This window comes from Schistocerca cancellata, chromosome 11, assembly GCF_023864275.1.
Source record: "Schistocerca cancellata isolate TAMUIC-IGC-003103 chromosome 11, iqSchCanc2.1, whole genome shotgun sequence".
In the NCBI taxonomy this organism is placed as follows: Eukaryota; Metazoa; Arthropoda; class Insecta; order Orthoptera; family Acrididae; genus Schistocerca; species Schistocerca cancellata.
This window is the reverse complement of record NC_064636.1, coordinates 168,607,565-168,629,139: the sequence shown is the minus strand read 5'-3', so window position 1 is coordinate 168,629,139 and position 21,575 is coordinate 168,607,565. Positions and strand designations below refer to the sequence as shown.

Here is a 21,575-nt window from a genome sequence, read left to right as displayed (position 1 = left end):
AAAGGCAATGAGAAGGCAAGGAGAAAAAGGCAATGAGAAGGCAAGGAGAAAAAGGCAATGAGAAGGCAAGGAGAAAAAGGCAATGAGAAGGCAAGGAGAAAAAGGCAATGAGAAGGCAAGGAGAAAAAGGCAATGAGAAGGCAAGGAGAAAAAGGCAATGAGAAGGCAAGGAGAAAAAGGCAATGAGAAGGCAAGGAGAAAAAGGCAATGAGAAGGCAAGGAGAAAAAGGCAATGAGAAGGCAAGGAGAAGTCAAGGGAAAGAGTAAGGAAGACAGTGAGGTGGAGAAGAGCAAAGAAAAGAACCAACAAAAGGAAGGAAGAAACGAGAAGTGAAAAACCAAAAAGACCACGATTATAGGTCGTGGAACCGTCCGTCTCCGGACGCAGGCGCGAACTACCCCCGTGAGGGAGATGGACTCCTTTTAGTCGCCTCTTACGACAGGCAGGAATACCTCGGGCCTATTCTAATCCCCGGACCCGCAGGGGGGAACAACAACAACAACAACAACAACAACAACAACAACAGGCAGAGTGACAACCATCGGATCCCTAGTTGTTTCCGGTGTTTCTTCTGTGCTATTTTTTTCCTGCACGAAATTCCCTTCAAATCTTAAGCTATTCTGTAATCTGTTCTTGACTTCTTAAACTATCCTATAATTTCGGTACGTAGAAAACAGGATATGATGGTAAAGTAGAAAACTTAAGAGACTCACAGATGAACAGTCATCTCCAGACATGAAACGAAATGAATAAAACATTATTTGAGTGAAAGATATAATATTATGATACTATTTAAACTGAGTGATGTCTAGATGACATGAACTGAATACAGTATTTTATGTGTGCATAAAATATACTGTAAAGTGATTAACTATTTGATTGTAGTGTATAATTTTCTATTTTTATGGAACATTTTATACCTTTTATGAGATGTGATGTATAGGGGAGGATTTGTATTAGTTTTGGAAGGGGTGGGTAGTGTAAGTACAAGCATGACTAACACCAAACACACACCACGTTGACAAGTGTGACTGATTCTTCACCATTTGCCATTCCATAGGGATTGCTAAGATTTTTTTGGGGGGGACTTCAAAGGTGAAGGTGAGAATATTCATTCTGTAGGAGATGTTTAACACCATACCTCCTCCGGTTTCTCACTCAAGCACCGGCTAAGTAGGGATCCTGGGGAAGGGGGTTGGGAGGGGTTTCCTGTCTTTGGGGCTATCTTCATTCTCTTCTATGATGTTAGCAACCATTTCTACTTTTCCTTTCTTGCTTCTCATCTGAGTACCGGTCTATCTTTCCCTCTATACATATTCATATACTTCTTTCACTGAAGTCCTTATTTTCCGTGGTTTCAGATACAATTCAACTTATTTCACATAAGTAGGCCCAAGAATCAGGATACACAGACACACGCATACACACAACGAAACACAAAAACGCAAACAATGGAAGTACAGATAAAATTGATGTAAGAACTGTTAAGTGTTGTAGGGAGAAAGAATGTACACACAGAAATATCCACACATGACTGTTTATTGTGATGGTTCTACATCACCTAGTTACTTGAGAAAACTATCATGTAAGATATTTATTAACATGTATATATAGAAAATATATGTATAAGAACAATGATGATTCCATATAGCATATGTACATAATAATATAAAAACTATGATAATTCCGCATCAGGGATACATAACAAGGAAGTGTGAGTAGCTAAGGAGAGCATAAGCCAAGGAGGAACTAATGAGCATAAGCCAAGGAGGAACTAATTGTGATAATTATTCAGGAATGTCAGTCAAACATTTGTTCTGACGATTTGTAGGACAGTGGGGCAAGTAAAGCATAAGTAAATGTATGGTATATTGGATAATATATATGTGGTGTATACTAGATGTGTAGGAGTGGATGCATAATGGAGGGCTCTAGGGGATTAAATGAAGTATTAAGAATTCAGTGTGAAACAGATTTAGTTTCCAGGCAATATTTAATTGTTGTTGTTGTGGTCTTCAGTTCTGAGACTGGTTTGATGCAGCTCTCCATGCTACTCTATCCTGTGCAAGCTTCTTCATCTCCCAGTACCTACTGCAACCTACATCCTTCTGAATTTGCTTAGTGTATTCATCTCTTGGTCTCCCCCGACGATTTTTACCCTCCACGCTGCCCTCCAATACTAAATTGGTGATCCCTTGTTGCCTCAGAACATGTCCTACCAACCGATCCCTTCTTCTGGTCAAGTTGTGCCACAAACTTCTCTTCTCCCCAATCCTATTCAATACTTCCTCATTAGTTATGTGATCTACCCATCTAATCTTCAGCATTCTTCTGTAGCACCACATTTCAAAAGCTTCTATTCTCTTCTTGTCCAAACTATTTACCGTCCATGTTTCACTTCCATACATGGCTACACTCCATACAAATACTTTCAGAAATGACTTCCTGACACTTAACTCTATACTCGATGTTAACAAATTTCTCTTCTTCAGAAACGATTTCCTTGCCATTGCCAGTCTACATTTTATATCCTCTCTACTTCGACCATCATCAGTTATTTTGCTACCCAAATAGCAAAACTCCTTTACTACTTTAAGTGTCTCATTTCCTAATCTAATACCCTCAACATCACCTGACTTAATTCGACCACATTCCATTATCCTCGTTTTGCTTTTGTTGATGTTCATCTTATATCCTCCCTTCAAGACACCATCCATTCCGTTCAACTGCTCTTCCAAGTCCTTTGCTGTCTCTGACAGAATTACAATGTCATCGGCGAACCTTAAAGTTTTTATTTCTTCTCCATGGATTTTAATACCTACTCCAAATTTTTCTTTTGTTTCCTTTACTGCTTGCTCAATATACAGATTGAATAACATCGGGTAGAGGCTACAACCCTGTCTTACTCCCTTCCCAACCACTGCTTCCCTTTCATGTCCCTCGACTCTTATAACTGCCATCTGGTTTCTGTACAAACTGTAAATAGCCTTTCGCTCCCTATATTTTACCCCTGCCATCTTCAGAATTTGAAACAGAGTGTTCCAGTCAACATTGTCAAAAGCTTTCTCTAAGTCTACAAATGCTAGAAACGTAGATTTGCCTTTCCTTAATCTTTCTTCTAAGATAAGTCGTAAGGTCAGTATTGCCTCACGTGTTCCAGTATTTCTACGGAATCCAAACTGATCTTCCTCGAGGTCGGCTTCTACTAGTTTTTCCATTCGTCTGCTAAGAATTCGTGTTAGTATTTTGCAGCTGTGGCTTATTAAACTGATTGCTCGGTAATTTTCACATCTGTCAACACCTGCTTTCTTTGGGATTGGAATTATTATATTCTTCTTGAAGTCTGAGGGTATTTCGCCTGTTTCATACATCTTGCTCACCAGATGGTAGAGTTTTGTCTGGACTGGCTCTCCCAAGGCCATCAGTAGTTCCAATGGAATGTTAACTCCGGGGGCCTTGTTTCGACTCAGGTCTTTCAGTGCTCTGTCAAACTCTTCACGCAGTATTGTATCTCCCATTTCATCTTCATCTACATCCTCTTCTATGTCCATAATATTGTCCTCAAGTACATTGCCCTTTTATAGACCCTCTATATACTCCTTCCACCTTTCTGCTTTCCCTTCTTTGCTTAGAACTGGGTTTCCATCAAAGTTCTTGATATTCATGCAAGTGATTCTCCTTTCTCCAAAGGTCTCTTTAATTTTCCTGTAGGCAGTATCTATCTTACCCCTAGTGAGATAAGCCTCTACACCCTTACATTTGTCCTCTAGCCATCCCTGCTTAGCCATTTTGCACTTCCTGTCTATCTCATTTTTGAGATGTTTGTATTCCTTTTTGCCTGCTTCATTTACTGCATTTTTATATTTTCTCCTTTCATCAATTAAATTCAATATTTCTTATGTTACCCAGGGATTTCTACTAGCCCTCGTCTTTTTACCTACTTGATCCTCTGCTGCCTTCACTACTTCATCCCTCAGAGCTACCCATTCTTCTTCTACTGTATTTCTTTCCCCCATTCCTGTCAATTGTTCCCTTATGCTCTCCCTGAAACTCTGTACAACCTCTGGTTCTTTCAGTTTATCCAGGTCCCATCTCCTTAAATTCCCACCTTTTTGCAGTTTCTTCAGTTTTAATCTACAGGTCATAACCAATAGATTGTGGTCAGAGTCCACATCTGCCCCTGGAAATGTCTTACAATTTAAAACCTGGTTCCTAAATCTCTGTCTTACCATTATATAATCTATCTGATACCTTTTAGTATCTCCAGGGTTCTTCCATGTATACAACCTTCTATCATGATTCTTAAACCAAGTGATAGCTATGATTAAGTTGTGCTCTGTGCAAAATTCTACCAGCCGGCTTCCTCTTTCATTTCTTACCCCCAATCCATATTCAGCTACTACGTTTCCTTCTCTCCCTTTTCCTACACTCGAATTCCAGTCACCCATGACTATTAAATTTTCGTCTCCCTTCACTATCTGAATGATTTCTTTTATTTCATCATACATTTCTTCAATTTCTTCGTCATCTGCAGAGTTAGCTGGCATATAAACTTGTACTACTGTAGTAGGCGTGGGCTTCGTATCTATCTTGGCCACAATAATGCGTTCACTATGCTGTTTGCAGTGGCTTACCCGCATTCCTATTTTCCTATTCATTATTAAACCTACTCCTGCATTACCCCTATCTGACTTTGTGTTTATAACCCTGTAGTCACCTGACCAGAAGTCTTGTTCCTCCTGCCATCGAACTTCACTAATTCCCACTATATGTAACTTTAACCTATCCATTTCCCTTTTTAAATTTTCTAACCTACCTGCCCGATTAAGGGATCTGACATTCCACGCTCCGATCCGTAGAACGATAGTTTTCTTTCTCCTGATAACGACATCCTCTTGAGTAGTCCCCGCCCGGAGATCCGAATGGGGGACTATTTTACTTCCGGAATATTTTACCCACGAGGACGCCATCATTTGATCATACAGTAAAGCTGCATGCCCTCGGGAAAAATTACGGCTGTAGTTTCCCCTTGCTTTCAGCCGTTCGCAGTACCAGCACAGCAAGGCCGATTTGGTTATTGTTACAAGGCCAGATGAGTCAATCATCCAGACTGTTGCCCTTGCAACTACTGAAAAGACTGCTGCCCCTCTTCAGGAACCACACGTTTGTCTGGCCTCTCAACAGATACCCCTCCGTTGTGGTTGTACCTACGGTACGGTTATCTGTATCGCTGAGGCACGCAAGCCTCCCCACCAACGGCAAAGTCCATGGTTCATGGGGGGGGGGGGGGGGGGGGGGGGGACAATATTTAATTATAGTGTACATAAAAATGTATACTAGGGTAATGAACCATGAGGCCTACTCAGGAAGAATAAGGAGGGCACATCCAGCATGTATTGGATATAAAAGGGCATTCAGGCAGACCTAAGAAAGACTGACCTATACTGTACAGACAGGGGCACCCAGAAAGGGATTGACATGTACCTCAGGAAAATAGGAATTAAAAAAGGGGCATACCTGCCAAAACAGAAGGAGAAAGGGTACTCATAGGATCAATCTGTATGTAAGGTATAGGTATTGTTCCTAGAGGGAAAAGGACAGTATGGTAACCAAAGTCACAAAATTTAGTGGAGATTATTTTGGTAAGTTGTAACGCCGGAAATGCATATCCTCCTATTTCCATCTATTGCACTATAAATTTGTTTTCCTTATTTTTGTTACCTGAATATGACATTTCTGTGTCTTTGCATGTTGTAATTGTTTTACTATATATATATTCCTTCTATTATAACTATATATATTTATGTCAATGTATAATTGGTTTGTTTCGTAAATATTATTTGTATTTTTACGCTGGGTCTTGCCTAGGGAAAACTGCTATCGAACGATTACATCGATAGGTCGTGTGAAGAATCAAAGTGTGTAGGATATTTGGTAGTGTTAACTCTGTCGCGTGGAGCGCAGGAAGAGAGAGTCTGGCTGGGGGAGTGCAGTGGAGCAGGTGTGTTGTGTGACGCTCCCGCGAGTTGCCGCGCTTTCGGGGTTTGGCAGCATGTAATTGCGCTCGACTCGCGATGATAGTTTCTGACATGGTGTCGCGGACGGGAAGCATAGCTGGCGCACATCAAGAGCCCGTTTCGCCTGGTGACCGTGTCGAGAAGAAGGCGCGCCAACATCCAGCTTCTGCAACAGCTACGGCCGACAATGAGTGACTGTCGCCGCCTCCTCGATCGACGGCTTCAAACCTTCAATCAACCAACAAGACTGGAAGCACGTAAAGTTTTAGAACTGTATGGCAGACCTCAGCTTTTCAAACTGTACCATTTTCGTAACTATAATTACAGCAACTTAGCGTGAACATTTGTTGCTCATTGTCCCAATTGCATTACCAAGCAGGGTCCCTTCCTTTTCCGGAATGAACCCGAGTGTCGTTGAAATTCAATCGCCAGCATTAAAGTACTATAATTCGATTTCAATGCTTTAATTTCAAAGTTCAGTTAAAGTATTCATAGCTGGCCACAGTATTTAGATTGCACAAGCACAAATTAAGAGTGCGAGTTTTGTTACCGTATTTTAGCTTACCTGTGACTGCAGCTCAGCTTGGTACGTACTAAATTTTACTATTGTTAATTGTTCAGAATCGTTTAATTCAAGTTCAAAGTTAAATCTCTTCTTTCTAAATTGCGTAGATTCAAGTAGCTTTAGAAATGATTGTTGAGGTAGTCCAAGACTAACTGTGTTTTACTGAATTTCGATGTGCTTCAGAAAGAAAGCTCACTATTAACTTCAATCACTAAATTAACTTTCGATTTTCCGGTTTTATTAATTCTTTTGCTAAATTAAGTCAGAGTGTAGCGAAATTTATTACTTCTGACAAACTTTCAGTTTTCACACTACACTTGTCAACCTTCAGTTGCCACGCTTCTAGTGCTAATTATATGTGTAATAATCTTTCTTTTTCAGTTACTATAGTAATTGTCCTTAGGACTGGCGACCGTAATTTCCCCAAATCTCAAATATCTAATTACTGCTAGTTGATTGTTAACATAACGGCCGCACATTTACTTCCTTTATTAACTTTACCCCTATTTCAGAATTAATTTCCACCAGTTTCATTAGCATTTTTCCTTTCATTTAGATGTAACCCTTTCCTCCCTCTTTACCGACAAATTAACCTTGGTGACGATTGCTTTTCCCAAATTTCCATTAGGTACACGCGGTTTAAAGTTTCACTGTCGTTAAGGTCGATAAGTGAGGGGGAGGTTACAAAGTTTGGATTCTCTATTCCACTAGCATTGTTATGTTTTATGTTTATGAGTATCAGAAAGAACACTTTCATTTTGCCAGAGTTCCTCCAGACTACAAGCTATGGTAGATAATAAAACTAATAAGTACTAACGAAAAACCAGTACAGAGAAGTAGAGTAAACAATGACATAATTAATTGTCTATGACACCTGGAGTTTGTTATTGGAAATCAATAATGTTGTCCACACGGTTCCTAGATATAAAAGTAATAACTCCAATAGTAGGTGAAATGCTCGGATAGTTATTATCAAAACGAAGAAAGAAGAGCTAGATATTAAGTACACAATTACTAGAAGAAATATAATGTATACTATTTAAAATCTGAGTTAGTGTTATGGGAGATATTAATGTACATAATGAATACGCATAAAATATCGCATGTTCGAGCAATGGGGAGGCCTCGAGAATTTCGGGGTAAATTCTAGAGGCACTCAGTCTTCCACAGTCTCAAACACTCAATATTTTAAGTACGAGTGTGGGAGAGTGAAGATGTGTCTACCGCACCACCAGTTTTTGTGTGTGCAGCAAGGACACGTATCAGGAGAATACTGCAATCATGATGGTCAACCAGCACAGACAATTGTTTGCTGCTCATGCCATAGAAGCTGTACGTGACATACATGGAGCAAGCATGCATTATTCCTTGACGGTGTAAAGATTGTAATTGTTATCAACAAATGAAATAAGATTTGGCTAGAGACTCTTAATTCAGGTGTTAGACTTGCTAGAAGCAAGAATTGTCTTTGAATTTCTGTTGGTTATTAAACTCACCACATTGTAAATATACTTAATGTATCTGATGGTTAAAGATACAATTGACTTGCAAGAATTTTTATACTTATGTGAGACTTGTGGTATATTTCCATTTCCACAACTGAACTGAAAGTATTAAGAGTGTACCTAGTTATTCCAAGAGCAAAGCGACAGAGAGTAAGAGAGTTTTTGTTTAATCCCTCAAACCAGCATTATTTCTTTGGAGAAGAAGTCGTGGAGATCGACGCAGCCACGTATCCAGAGAAGAGGATTGGCTGAACATTTCAAGTAAGTCAACTGTAATAAGAGAAAAGGAAAGGGCACAATCCAGTTTTGCACCGCTTCTCTTGTTGCCAAACAATTAGATAATGAAGTCAGGGCTAAAATAGGGCAAATGGAACAATGATCGACAGCACTGGAAAAAACCTCAAACTGGTATCTACACCTGTTGAAAATGCCAACTCACTGGTGGCTTACATAAATTATTAAATGTAAAACACCTGGCAGGCAGAAACAAAACAGATAACTATATCATATAATTGAGATAATGGAGCAATGCAGCATACTCGAGGAAGATACCCTGAAGAGAACTTAGCAGACGATAACAAGATACAGCAAAACATTGCTAATAACTGAACTTTTTGTCTGCTAATCTTGTATAATAATAATAAACAATAATCTAAGAATGTGAACTGCCAAACATTGATTTACTATAATGATTTTCAAACGGAAACTGTCCGCAGCCACAGGAATCACACCACAGTGCTGGAGAAAATGATAACACACCTGATTACTGCACGAAGGATACACCAACTGAAAAGCAAGTTTTAGCAACTTTGGCAATGAAGGTGTCTTTCATTGACAATATTATGAACACATATTTTAGAAGATTGTCAGGAAGTTCAGTCCATCAACAAATGTAGCGCATAATGTGAGAATATTTCTTGTGGCCTCTCACTAGTTTCTGATGTTCAGTTTTCCAAGGTAAATCAGTGTTCAAATAAACTGGTTTTCATCTATTCTACAACTTTAGGGTTTTCATTTGATTTGAAAAGACTATATGTTAAAATATCAAATTGTTATATGATCACAGGCTTATCCTACCCACCTCAGAGGCAAGGTCACCTGCGAAAGCACCCACATTACATACCAACTGTCCTGCAAACACTCCACAGATTTTTTTTTATGTCAGTACAACTAACAACCAGCTGTTATCATGGCCACCATCAAACTGTTGCCAAGAACAATGTTGACCATCTACCAGCAGAACATGCAGTTAAGCATAAGCACTATTTCAATGGTAGTTTCACAAAGTGGGCTTTCTGGATCCTACCCTCCACCATCAGCTTCTCTGAACTACACAGATGGATGTTATTCTTCAAACAATCTCTGCAGCACCCACTGCCCCCACATCCTCAACCCAACGCTCACCATTCCTCTCTCCTATTACTCCCTCCCACCACCTATCCCATTACCTCAAGTGTGTGCTGCTCCCCACCAGCTTTGACATCTGTACATCACACATCTAATACGTTTACCACCAGCCATCCCTCCCTTCCATATTCCTATCCAACGAACCGTCACCTCCGTCCTAGCCACTAGCCAAACACCCCAACCCTTCTTCCAGCCTCCTGCCTCTCCCTTTCTCTACCCACTCCACCTGAAACAATCCCAGCACAAACCCCATCCCAACCTAGTCCACAGGCCAAACTGCAGCACTGACATGATGCATCCAGCCAGCACCATGTAGAGGAACACACAAAGAGCGAGTGAGTGAGTGAGCGTTCGCACACGCGCATCTGTGTGAGAGAGAAAAGATTCACTCTGAAAAATTACATGTCCTTTTCCTTGTTTGTGTGTGCTTCTTGACAACAACACTTCTGCTTCTCTGTGAGTGGTTCCCTTTACTACTGAAGTCTTTTATTTGTATATGGCTCTTTTTACAAATATTTACTGAAAAATACTGACCTGGCAATACCACCCATCTGGTCTAACTCACGACTCATCAAAATTGTGGAAATAAGCCTCAGACCAAAAACTTAATTGGCCTAAAATACATGTCACAACAATAATTATTGTTGTGATTCTTCATTTTCTCCCGGCGTATTTGTTGCTCGAACAGTCCACGAGTATACTGCTGGTTCATAGTGTCCGCAGGGGAACAATATTTTGGCGCTCAGACATGTCACCATCGTTAGGTGCGCTGATGAACTGAGCTCCTGAGGGCGGGCGGCCGATTTATAATCCCCTCCCCCCGCGGGCCGCTGGCCGCTCTCTTCGCCGTCCGCGCCCGCGTGCTGGCAGTTGCAAATCGTGGGCATCGGAATCTGTCTTAGCGTCGATACACTCGCTACGTCCGCCCTGGTCGCCAGTTCGTACTGCTTGCTGAGAGTCTTCTTAATTACATTACTGTTTGCCCAAGAAACATGAGATGGATTATGAGCGTACCAAGATCCTGGCTCAGACCTCTCAATACTGGGACAGCATTATAAGGAAGGCTATCGAAATTAGCACCGCGGAAGATCTTATCAACCGAGATTGCAGCTACAATCTCAACAAGGCTTGGGACCCAGCACTGAATGTAATTAAGAAGACTCAGCAAGAAGTACGAACTGGCGACCACGGTGGACGTAGCAAGCACATCGATGCTACAACAGATTCCGACGCCCACGTCTTCGTGACCGCCGGCGCGCAGGTGCGGACGGCGATGAGAGTGGCCCGCGGGGTGAGGGGATTTAAATCGGCCGCCCGCCCTCAGGAGTTCGTCAGCGCACCTGACAATGGCGACATGTCTGTTCGCCGAAATATTGTGCCCGTTGGACTATATCCGTCGACTGTTCGAGCAACAATTACTGTTATTCTCATAACATCCCTATAGTTGGTTTTGATAACTCACAATCAAACCTAGACCTCACACTCAGGTCAGTACATAACTACATCTAAGAATTCATATTCCTATCCACTGACTTTAGCAACTCTTACACCTTGGTACAGATCAGTCTGTCACAATTTTTATTCCATAAGATAATATAAAATCCACGATGTTTGTGCACAGATGGAGTCATGTAGCGCAATATCATTACACCGAGGGCCAAAGCTAAAGCCTAGTATTTGTAGGTTGTAACAACCCATCACTGTGCTTGATAAACTTTAGCATATTTAGTTCTTTCTTACATCTTACACAGAGCTGGTTTCTGACTAACTCTGATACAGCTGGCCAAATCAATCTTGAGCTGATCACCTACTTTCCACAAACTTAATGAAGTAATTTTTTATAAAATCAAATGCAATGCCAATGGCGTGATAATGTTAACACCAAAACAGGGCCAGAGATGGATGCCGAAGAGAACAGATTTGGCACGCACAGGTAGCTCACAAGTAGTGTACGTGGGTCGATCTGGTCCCAGTTGGCTGCCAATAACACACTGCAAGTTTGTTTGCCCGCTAACAGCTAATCAACCCTCCAAATGTCTTCACTGGCTCATATTTCCAGTCTGATGTAAATGTAACCATATTATTTACACTAATCTCTGCTTTAGTCTTCTGGTTACATTTTACAAATATTATCCACACCAGTGTGAAGTGAACGTAGGAGGTAGTTAGGAACAAACGTATCAATATTTGAAGTTTAGTACCATGGCTTTTCACAACTTTGCTGCCAACACACACATACATTCTGCACCTATCAGACCGTGTAAATATTAATTAATGCTTCCTAATAAAATCTGTCTGAAACAAGTTCACGACTGTCAGTGTTACTGAAGCCTTACTTTATATTCAAAGACAATCCCTAATGTAAGTAATACTACAAAACTTAATTCTCAGACCAGAGATCACATTTAATGTAAGCTTCATGCTTGCTGGTGTAAGCTGTTGCCAGCACACCAGTCTACAAAGATGAAGTGTAAAGATCGATTAGCAGGCACTGGATCCAGTGCACCTGTCACGAGAGTGGTCAGAGACACATCCACAAGCAACATGCCACCGATGCCCTCTTGACAACCTGTACTTAGGCCACCACTGCTAACCGGAGGGCCTCTCTCACTCAATCATCCAGTTGGCATCTGTCAGTATACACTCAGAGGGGTGTAGTTCATCACAGGCTACTACAGTACATGGTGACCAGATTAGTGACTATAGCGGGGTTATTACTGATGAGCTTGTACCACAAACATGGACTCTATTCAAGTTAAGTAAATGTTCCAGTTCGTGTAAATAAATAATTGTATTAATCCACGTGCGCATTTGTGTTGTAGAAAGAGGGTACCGGTCACCCATAACAACATCCTCTCCCTTGCTTCCTTGTGGTACACGACTCTACAATGGTGAACGAAGATAATACAACTTGGCTGAAGATTTTGCTTGCTTCTCTTGTATTTTAGCTTGCAGGGGTGATCATGTTCAAGCATTTCTATTTCCTACTTCGAACAATAGAAAGTCTAGGAATACTATGGGAGGGAAAGTTGCTACTCACCATATAGCGGAGATGCTGAGCCACAGATAGACACAAAAAAGAGATTTTTACACTTAAAGCAAATAGACCTAGATGAAAGACCTGTCCTATACATCCTCCTCCCACCACCACCACCACCACCACCACCACCTACTCCCGTCATGTCACTAACATCACCTATCCCATCAAAGGCAGGGCTACCTGTGAAACCAGTCATGTGATCTACAAGCTAAGCTGCAACCACTGTGCTGCCTTCTATGTAGGCATCACAACCAACAAGCTGCCTGTCCGTATGAATAGCCACCGACAAACTGTGGCCAAAAAACAAGTGGACCACCCTGTTGCTAAACACACTGCCAAACATGAAATCCTTCATTTCAATCACTGCTTCACAGCCTGTGCCATATGTGTCCTTCCCACCAATATCAGCTTTTCTGAATTGCACCGGTGGGAACTTTCGCTGCAATACATCTTACGTTCTGCACACCACCTGGCCTCAACCTTCATTAGTCACAATCCTCACCCATCCAGACCATTCCCTGCTCCCATTCCAGTACTACACAGCTGTCATTCGACCACCACACCCAGTCTGAGTAGCAACTTTCCTTCTCATAATACTGTTCTATTTGCTAATTTGGTGTTGTGTTCTTGCATGTATTCCAGGAAGGGAGCCAAAGAACTAATCATTTCTCTTTTCAAAGGCTTTGCTTGCTTTTTGATGTAACATATTTGTGTAAACCAATGCATCACTTGCGTGGCAAAAATGTACCTTTCGTGTGGACACAAGAGTGTCATGACGCATTTCAGAAACTCAAAAATTCCTTGCTCAGTGACAGATATTTAGTGCATTTTGACGCTACCAAGCCAATAGCTTTACAAGTCAATGCTTCTTTCTATAGAATTGGTGCTGTGCTTTTGCACAAAATTGGTGCACAAGGCAGACCTATTACTTTTGCCTCAAAGTTGTTAACTCAAAACTCAGTGCAATTATTCTCAAACAGAAGAAGAGGTTATTGTGTATGGTCTGACCAATGTCCATCACTATTTGTATGGCCGCAAATTCTTTTTAGTGACAGATCACAAGCCTTTCCAGTCTTTGTTTCATCAGTCAAAGGCAGCTCGTTCATGCATTGCTCAAAAATTGCAATGTTGAGCTTTGTTGCTTTTGCAGTATCAGTATGAAATTGTGTACAGACCTATCGCAAAGCAGATGACCTATCTCGCCTTCCAATTGGCCCAGACTCCGATTTTGATGCATTTGCCACATCTTGTTGTCAAATGGATGTACGGGACTCTGAATTGCTGGGATCTTTTCCATTGCACTACAGAAAAATTGCACAGGCCACAGTAACAGACATAGATCTCAAGATTGTGTTACATTAAATTCGCATGTCTTGGTCTGATTCATTAAACAGTATCCAGAACTCAGTTGTGCACTGATATTTTGCATGTCAGCATAACTTTTCAGTTCAGTAGTGTACAATTCTAGTTCAAAATGACAGTGGACAATTGTGTGCACTTATTCCCAAAGTGTTGCAGAAGGATATGTTGTCATTGTTCCACCAAGGAGACTGGGGAATTGTTCACACTAAACAGTTACACGACAACACTGTTATTGGTAGGGCATGGATGCCTACATTGAATAGATGACATCACAGTGTTGCACATGCAGCTCTGCCACAGACATTCTCAGCTTGGCCTAAGACTCAATCCCCATGGCAATAAGTGCACATAGATTGTGCCGGACCATTTGGGAACACTCTTAGGCTCGGAGTGGTAGACTCATTCAGCAAGTTCCCATTTCCAGTGGCAGCTATGGCCTATACCACATCACCTAGCACCATTCAAGCACTGTCCTCCATGTTTTGCATAGGTTTGCAAGAAGTAATTGTGTCCGACAATGGACCACAGTTCACTTCACGTGATGATGATGATGATGATTAATGTTTTAGTGCGCACAACAGCGAGGTTATCAGCGCCCGACTTCATGTGAATTTCAACAGTTTTGCGAATGAAATGGTGATCGTCATCTAAAAAGTACTCAGCTTCAACCCAATCCAACGAAGAAGCAGAATGCTTTGTACGCACTTATAAACAACAGATGGCCAAGCTTCGCACCATCCACACACAGGAACAGGCACTGCAACTCTTTCTTGCCTCGTATGGCTCCCACCCCTGAGATGGACCACCACCAGCGAATGCTGCTAAACTTACTAAACGCACCGCTGCATGCCCCGATGGTTTGTCAGCACCACTGTCAGAACCAAATTTGTGTGTGTTATTTGCCCTGTGATTCAGCTGCTTTTCTTCTCTAAGAATCATGTCCATAGAGGACCGCATGGCCTTTGCAGCCCAGCTGCCCACTGGTGCCATCAGGGCAACCCAGGAGGAGTGGATGGACGATATGCCCTCACACCCACCGTACCCATTCGCTGACCCAATGGACATGAACCCATTGTCACTGTCACCTCCCCAGAACATGCCCTCAGGCCTGCATGTGTGCCTAGGTAGCAGTTTTCCAGAGTGTTCCTGTTGTCTCACAAGCCGGATGGCAGGGTACGGTTGGCAGTACGCCATCTTCCACAGTCACGGTTCCTGGCTCATTTCTACATCCAGCATCTCCCCCCCCCCTCCCCCCCACGGTTTGGTATTTCGGGGCAGCAAGGGGGGCGGGGGAGGAGGGAGGGAGGGAATGTGCTGGCGTAAGCTGTCATCAGCACACCGATTGGCAAAGAAGCACAAAGATTGATTCGTACATGCTCGATTAAGCGCATCTGTGACAAGAGGGTCCAGAGACGCACCCACAAGTAACATGCTCCCAACACGCTCTCAACGGCATGTATTTAGGCCACTGCCACTAACCGGAGGGCCTCACCCGGTCACCTAGCTGACATCTGTCAGCATACTCACAGAGTGTGTTCAGTTCATCACAGGCTACAACAGTACATAGTGACCATATTAGTGGCTATAGCAGGACTATTACTTATGAGCTTGTACCACAAACATGACTCTATTCAAGTTAAGTAAATGTTCCAGTTCACGTAAGTAAAGAACCGTATTAATCCACATGTGCATTTGTGCTGAAGAAAGAGGATACCAGTCACCCATAACAACATCCTCTCCCTTGCTTCCTTGCAGTACATTACTCTATATCATGACCATTTAGATATGGTTATTACTGTGATAATCTTACACATTCTACACCCTAGTGACACTCATCAAGGCTCTATGAAACACGAAAATAAATCAATCATAAAATTCACTTCAAAAGGAATTATTTCAAATAATCAGTAAAAAATTAAAATTCCTACTCCACACTGTGATAGAATGAATAAGACACTACTAGCATCTGTCTTATTTCTAAATTCAATGATACTATTAGAATTCATTATAAAAACACTTTTAATGTTGTTCATTGAAGTTAACTTTTAAAAGAAGCATATCAATCCAGAATGAACTCACTTCAAGGCATCATCATCAATACAAGTCAGTTGTTGCACTAAGAATTTTTGCACATTTACTAACAATCAATGTAAGCTCTCCCCACCACTATGTAATATTTATTTCAGATCTTATTTTAATGCAGTGTTGTACCATGTCAAATTTAACATCGAGAGATCACTAGATTTTTAATTACACTGAATTACTCATGCTTCCAGCAGAATGACATGAATTTATTTTATTTGCACAGCATACTGCCCATAGGAATTAATGACACAATGGTAAAAAACATGAGGAAGACACTTACCATGGAGACTGACTCAGTAGGTACTTCATCTGCTTCCTCTTTTTTAATGTAAACAGTTTCCTGTGGTCCATGCCTGCTGATCTACTCACCTGTGAAACAAGCAATCTGATAAAAATAGCCATACTCAGGATTATGGTATATGACCCTACTGTGGTAACTACAGGGTGTTACAAAAAGGTACGGCCAAACTTTCAGGAAACATTCCTCACACACAAATAAAGAAAAGATGTTATGTGGACACGTGTCCGGAAACGCTTAATTTCCATGTTAGAGCTCATTTTAGTTTCATTAGTATGTACTGTACTTCCTCGATTCACCGCCAGTTGGCCCAATTGAAGGAAGGTAATGTTGACTTCGGTGTTTGTGTTGACATGCGACTCATTGCTCTACAGTAATAGCGTGAAGAACATCAGTAAGTAGCATCAACAGGTTAGTGTTCATCACGAACGTGATTTTCCAGTCAGTGCAATGTTTACAAATGCGGAGTTGGCAGATGCGCATTTGATGTATGGATTAGCACGGGGCAATAGCCATGGCGCGGTACGTTTGTATCGAGACACATTTCCAGAACGAAGTTGTCCCGACAGGAAGACGTTCGAAGCAATTGATCGGCATCTTAGGGAGCACAGAACATTCCAGTCTATGACTCGCAACTGGGGAAGACCTAGAACGACGAGGACACCTGCAATGGACGAGGCACTTCTTCGTGCAGTTGACGATAACCCTAATGTCAGCGTCAGAGGAGTTGCTGCTGGACAAGGTAACGTTGACCACGTCACTGAATGGAAAGTGCTACGGGAGAACCAGTTGTTTCTGTACCGTGTACAGCGTGTGCAGGCACTATCAGCAGCTGATTGGCCTCCACGGGTACACTTCTGCAAATGGTTCATCCAACAATGTGTCAATCCTCATTTCAGTGCAAATGTTCTCTTTACGGATGAGGCTTCATTCCAACGTGATCAAATTGTAAATTTTCACAATCGACATGTGTGGGCTGATGAGAATCCACACGCAATTGTGCAGTCATGTCATCAACACAGATAATCTGTGAACGTTTGAGCAGGCATTGTTGGTGATGTCTTGATTGGGCCCCATGTTCTTCCACCTATGCTTAATGGAGCACATTATCATGATTTCATACGGGATACTCTACCTGCGCTGCTAGAACATGCGCCTTTACAAGTACGATACAACATGTGGTTCATGCACGATGGAGCTCCTGCACATTTCAGTCGAAGTGTTCGTACACTTCTCAACAACAGATTTAGTGACCGGTGGATTGGTAGAGGCGGACCAATTCCATAGCCTCCACACTCTCGACATTCATTTACGGGGGCATTTGAAAGCTCTCGTCTACGCAACCCCGGTACCAAATGCAGAGACTCTTTGTGCTTGTATTGTGGACGGCTGTGATACAATACGCCATTCTCCAGGGCTGCATCAGCGCATCAGGGATTCCATGCGACGGAGGGTGGACGCATGTATCCTCGCTCACAGGGGACATTTTGAACATTTCCTGTAACAAAGTGTTTGAGTTCACGCTGGTACGTTCTGTTGCTGTGTGTTTCCATTCCATGATTAATGTGATTTGAAGAGAAGTAATAAAATGAAAGTAAGCGTTTCCGGACACACAGCCACATAACATATTTTCTTTCTTTGTGTGTGAGGAATGTTTCCTGAAAGTTTGGCCATACCTTTTTGTAACACCCTGTATAAGAGAACTTTTACACTTTTTTTTTTTTTTTTTGCATGAACACTACCTTTTGCTTTGTGACCAAAGCAAATAAAACATTATGGTGAATTTCCTACATGAAAATGCTAAATGTAGTTGGTCTGTATTTTATAAATGAAGCCAGATGAATTAAAACTGAGCTTACAATCTTTCACTTGATATATACTAGTGACTTTTTTAAAAAATATCTTCATGTATACAATAACCCAAGAGGTTTATAATAATGTTTTAGTTCACAAAAGGAAGAGAAGACTAGAGTTTGTACTGATGTTAATCATACATGCTATTTTACAAATCCTTACCCTCTAAACCTACATTTCATTTAGTACTTTGTTCATACTATTATTTAATTTTATACTAGCCCAAGCTGGTGAGCCATATATTTATCATACAATTCAATATGCATTTTTAACGCTGCTGTTACTTTGAAACTTTTTTCATTCACATTTGCTTCTGGATGTATACGCAGTTTAGTGCAACTGCTGCCAAACTGGAATCTGTATCCACTCACTACAGATAAACCATATTTTAGTCTGCAGAATGTACACAAAAGTTCCGATTTTCTAATATCACCAAGACTTAACATTTGTTACTTTTCTCCAACAAAACTGGTTTACTGAAATGATTTCCTCCAAAGTGTAAACTGATATTCTGATGATGTGAAATGCTTTTTGCCAGTGAAAATTACATTTAGCTGATCCTGCCTCCATTTACTTTTTTCCTTTTTTAAAATCTTTCTAGAAAGATGTTCCAGTATTCTTATATGAAGTTATACGAAAACGTGCAAATTACTTCTAACAGCTATTAACAACACATGGCCTACTAAATTGTAAAGCAGGAAGAACTAGACGAACACACACAGCTAACTAAAAGTCCACAGAAAATTCAACAAAACACATCAAACATTTTCTTCCATCCCAACAAAATGATTCCCTGAAGTGTAATCACTGGAGGTACTTAAACTGGAAGTATTAACAAAACAACTGTCATGCTACAATCTGGAGGAATGGTACATCCTAAAAAATACTGTGACTTGGTTCAGTGCACATACACTACATGCAAAGAAAACAAATCAAAATAATCAGGACGAAGACATTAATCTACAACTGAATGACAGACCAATAGAAAGAGTGCAGTTTGTGCAACTGTTACAAATGTGTATACATGAAGCTGTGAATTGAAATTACCACATATGATTCCTTACACAGATACTTAACTCAGCCTGCTTTGCACTTTAGAAGCCATCATAATGGAATACTTAAGTTATTTTCATTCCATTACTTCATATGAAATAGCATTCTGGGCCAGCTCAAATATCTAAAAAAACGTTATCTTAAAACAGGCTGTTTGAATCATCACCCTCAGTCCACTAACACCTCATTCCTGGAAATTAGGAATACTTATTCTGTCAGCATTCTATACATCTGTATGTGTACTCTTAGCCAAAGCAAATCAAAGAAACCCCCAAACAAATACTGACTGTCACAACTAAAAGAAGAAATAGGAATGATCACACAGAACAAATAGGAAGTACAAATTCAGAAGCATGTAAGCTATATGGGTATTAAGTTCTTCTAATAATGTTGCTTTGCTTCTCAGCAGATGAATATCTTGAAGGCCAAGAAAATGATTTTATAAACTAATCTGCAATATATGTAAGTATAATGCTGTTGTGTTATAAATCATGTAAGAAGTTTCATCTTTGTATGATTTACTTTATGCTATACACTTTACTATCTACATTACTATTTATTCTATATACAGTTACTACTAGGAAACAAATTATTATACACTATTCATATGCAAAGAAATTTTAAATTTACTGGTGTATGTTCTAAGCAATTTCACTGCATGTATTTAAAATTTCTATGTATGACTAGTCCAATAGTGTTTGTATTATGACAGATACCGAATAAATAAAAATATAAATCGAATCATAGCAAAAATTCTTCATGTTCCTAGTCTTTTTAGAAACATTATTACATGACGTGAGGCATGCAGGTCAACATAACCGTACTACTTACAGTGAATGTGGCAATTTCACTGTGCGCCTTGCCCCGTCAATCACCACTCTTAACACTGACTTTGGACTTCCGTTTTTCCTGGAGATCGAAGCACACAGAAACAGCTCCAATAACTACACACAATACATCACAACCTCAGCCATTTGCTTTGCGAAATTATAGGAGAAACATTTTCACAATTTGTGAACAGTACAGGTACTTAAGTGAGAGGTACATAAGTACACTAAATACTTGTTTAAAAAGTATTTGCTCCCATCTGCAATATGAAAACTTTAGCACAAGTGGTTGGATCTGACAAACGTAACATGAAAAAATCACATATGAAATTCACACGCCGTCCCAAATCATACCCAAACGCGCGAAATGTGATGTAATAACAGACAATTAAATATAAAACAAAATCGCATTCAAATGGGCCCAGTAAATAATTTTCAACCAATACTATAGTGTTTCAAACAGCACAGCATCACAAGATGTTCGCACACTGTTTCACTCGTAGTTAAAAATTGAAATAACAAAAACTACGTATTAACTTTGTTCCAAAATAAACTTCCGTGTTTCCTTCACTCACGTCTGTGACCGCTAGTCGCATATTTATTACCTGAAGAACGCAATAAACAGCTTAAGGCCCGTCCGCACGCAACGATCTGTCTGCGCACACCACATCTGCGCAGACAGATCGTTGCGTGTGGACAGAAGATTTGCACCAACCTGAGGTGTGTGCAAACCTGGAAGTTGGAGTTGGAGGTTTGAGCGAAACCTCTCTAATTGAAAAAAATTGCGTGTAATTGACGTCTCGGCAAACAGAGAAGCAGTAATAAAAAAAAATCCTTGCGAACTGTTTACCGAAAAGAGTTATCCAAAGTTCAGAAATCTAGAAGATCTGGTGTAGGAATAGATCAAGTATACCAGCCAATGTTATGGTATTTTGATCTGCTTGGCTTTCTTAGTGATCAAGAAACGCCAAGACCAAGCAGGAGTACAATTGAAGATGAAATTGGAGTATCAATGTTACCGCCAGCCGTTCATGAGGGGAAATTGCCCTTCTCATACAAGTATTTTTTCTCATAATATGAAGGGTAACAAGCATTAAGAGATAATTATGAGTTTCGACATCGTTCCGCAAATAATTTCGCCAGTCGTTAGGTTCGCCCTGCAACTCTCGCAGTAAATTTACGTGAGAAAACTGCTTTCGCTTTAGCAGCCACTGTCTACACCATTTTGCCCGATTTCTCTGTTTCCTGTGGTTGGTCTGAATGTTTTTTGCCACACAAGTTGCGAACACAGACCACAACAGAACTTGCTCCATTTCTATATTTCAAAATAACTGAATTAAATTTTTGACGTTTACGGGGAGCGTAGTCGCTTGCCACTGATATTTCTTTTATACACCGGCAGATGGCGGGCGAGTAGTAGATTTGTGGTTTGTGTCGTGTGAACACACCACATTTGCAGCGATCTTTTGCATGTACAGACATCTGCGCCGAAGTCTGCGCAGACAGATCGTTGCGTGTGGACCGGGCTTTACAGCTAAAAGGAAAGATGCAACCAGGGGGG

The 21,575-nt window shown here is 40.9% G+C and overlaps 1 long non-coding RNA gene across 2 annotated transcripts in view; it reads right to left on the bottom strand.

Moving 5' to 3' along the window:
* LOC126108910 (uncharacterized) overlaps positions 1-20,606 on the bottom strand; it is a 76,009-nt gene extending 55,403 nt beyond the window's left edge. For both annotated transcript variants that reach the window (XR_007523654.1, XR_007523653.1), the window contains exons 1-2: positions 20,019-20,606; positions 16,263-16,351 (exon numbers count right to left, since the gene is read on the bottom strand). This is a non-coding gene — a long non-coding RNA (uncharacterized LOC126108910). The remainder of the gene's footprint in view (positions 1-16,262; positions 16,352-20,018) is intronic.
* Between the last annotated feature and the right edge of the window lie 969 nt (positions 20,607-21,575).